The 2,500-nt window shown below is 38.4% G+C and overlaps 1 protein-coding gene across 1 annotated transcript in view; it reads right to left on the bottom strand.

Annotated features, from left to right (window-relative positions):
* Positions 1-2,273: 2,273 nt before the first annotated feature.
* Positions 2,274-2,500, bottom strand: part of LOC138973026 (uncharacterized) — a 49,692-nt gene continuing 49,465 nt past the window's right edge. The window contains exon 5 of the mRNA XM_070345677.1: positions 2,274-2,500. This exon is cut by the window's right edge and continues 184 nt beyond it. The gene's annotated coding sequence lies outside the window, so the exon portion shown is untranslated.

Genomic DNA, 2,500 nt, shown 5'->3' with positions numbered 1-2,500 from the left:
TGGATTTAAAAAAAAAAAATATTTATTTATTTTACACAATTAAAAAAATAATTAGAGTAAAATAAAACATTAAAACGTTCATAATAAACAATAGTAAACAAGAATTAAAAAAAAAAAATAGACCGCCTATGCCGGGAATCGAACCCTGATCACTTGGATTTAAAAAAAAAAAATTGTTTATTTATTTTACACAATTAAAAAAATTATTAGAGTAAAATAAAACATTAAAACGTTCATAATAAACAATAGTAAACAAGAATTTAACACACACAAAAAAAAACATAGACCGCCCATGCCGGGAATCGAACCCGGATCACTTTGGCCATAGGCGGACGTGCTACGACAACTTTACTAGAGTTGTGCGCCTTGAATCACTGTGTCCCTATCGCTCTCTCTCGTGCTCTCTGTCTCTCTTTCAGTCTCACCGAGACCAAACGCTGCATTGTAGTTTCTTTGCCGAGACCAAATCCAAGCTGGCTGGCTTGCAAATCGTCTCGCATGCGATACGCATGCTTTTCTCGTGTTCGGCGGTTCTTTTTGCCGAATTGCCTCCCACCGCCAAACCTCCCCCCGTTAAGAGTCGTTTTTGTGATTTATTTCGCATTTAGGTCCCAGGTAACATTATGAAGTTTTAATACGATCAATCGGACCTATTATCAAGTTAGTGTATCAACTTTTGAACGAACTGCGCCCAGTAGTTTCCCAGCAATAAGCTGTTAAGTCGAGACACACAGACAGACAGACAGATACACACACACACACAATTAAAGTCTGCTGGACCCTCCAGGCGCACAACTCCAGTAAAGTTTTCGTAGCACGTCCGCCTATGGCCAAAGTGATCCGGGTTCGATTCCCGGCATGGGCGGTCTATGTTTTTTTGTGGTTTTTTTGGTTAAATTCTTGTTTACTATTGTTTATTATGAACGTTTTAATGTTTTATTTTACTCTAATAATTGTTTTAATTGTGTAAAATAAATAAATATATATTTTTTTTAAATCCAAGTGATCAGGGTTCGATTCCCGGTATAGGCGGTCTACTTTTTTTTTAAAATTCTTGTTTACTATTGTTTATTATGAACGTTTTAAGTACAAACGCCAGTATTGTGATATGTCATTTTGGAGAAAACAGAGACGATTTTGTGCAGAAACTTACCCGGCGTGTTGCTATTCATCAGTAAAAGTTAGTGCGGAGGCAATTCCCCAATGCAGCCACCGTCTACGGCGTGACTCTCCAGACTGCAAACTGGACTCGCTTGTGCCTAAAAGTTGTATTGTGCGTGTTTGCTTGTGCGTGTGTGTGTGAGAGAGAGAGAGAGAGAGAGAGAGAGAGAGAGAGAGAGAGAGAGAGCGAGAGAGAATGTGTGTGTATGTTTGTGTATATGTGTATGTATGTGTGTGTGTGTGCGCGCGAGTGTGTGTGTGTGTGTGTGTGTGTGTGTGTGCGTTGGTATGTGTGTGTGTGTGTGTGTATGTGTGTGTGTGTGCCTGCGTGTGTGTGTGTGTGTGTGTGTGTGCGAGTGTGTGTGTGTTTGTGTGTGCGTTGGTATGTGTGTGCGCGCGTGTGTGTGTGTGTGTGTATGTGTGTGTGTGTGTATGAGTGTGTGTTTATGTGTGTGAGTGTGTGTGCGTGTGTGTGTGCGAGTGTATTTGTGTGCGTGTGTGTGTGTTGGTATGTGTTTGTGTGTGTGCGTGCGTGTATGCGCGCGTGTGTGTGTGTGTGTGTGTGTATATATATGTGTGTGTGTGTGTGTGTGCGCGTGTGTGTGTGTGTGTGTGTGTATGTGTGTATGTGTGTGTGTGTGTGTGTGTGTGTGTGTGTGTGTGTGTGTGTGTGTGTGCAATATTACAGAGCATGCACAGGTAGTCAGTTTAGGAAATACAAATCACTTACTCATTGCCAAACACATTCACAACAAACTTCACTCGTAAACTTGACATTAAGAAATACAAATCACTTACTCATTGCCAAACACATTCACAACAAACTTCACTCGTAAACTTGACATTATTTTTTATTCAAAAACAGCAGCAACTTCTCTGGAATATTACATCTGAAGCAAACTTCACAAATGAAACAGTTCAGGTTTTTCGGGAATTTTAGCTTAAATTAATACGAGGTACGCTAATGAGTAAGTTAAGATAGGCAGTTATCATGATTGTAACTAGTAGTTTAAAAATACCTACCAGCAATCTTAAAAGCCATCTTCGTGTAATGATCGAGCTACTGACTTTTGAGATTTTTTCAAAAATATTTTGCTTTCCACGGGTTTAAAAAAAAAAAAAGTGTCGGGGATACCTGGGACGCTCTATATAGCACGTATAAGCTTCACCAGCAAATGTATTAAGAAATAAATCAATAGATAGATAAATAGACAGAAATGTACACAAATAAAACATAAATTCAAAATAACAAACGATAAACATTACAAGTGAATTAAAAAATGTAAAAAGTCAAAAGAAAATCAATCAATCAATCAATCAATAAAAGAAAAAGAAAAAA

Source organism: Littorina saxatilis, linkage group LG8 (assembly GCF_037325665.1).
Source record: "Littorina saxatilis isolate snail1 linkage group LG8, US_GU_Lsax_2.0, whole genome shotgun sequence".
Lineage (NCBI taxonomy): Eukaryota > Metazoa > Mollusca > Gastropoda > Littorinimorpha > Littorinidae > Littorina > Littorina saxatilis.
This window is presented reverse-complemented; position numbering and strand designations above follow the sequence as displayed.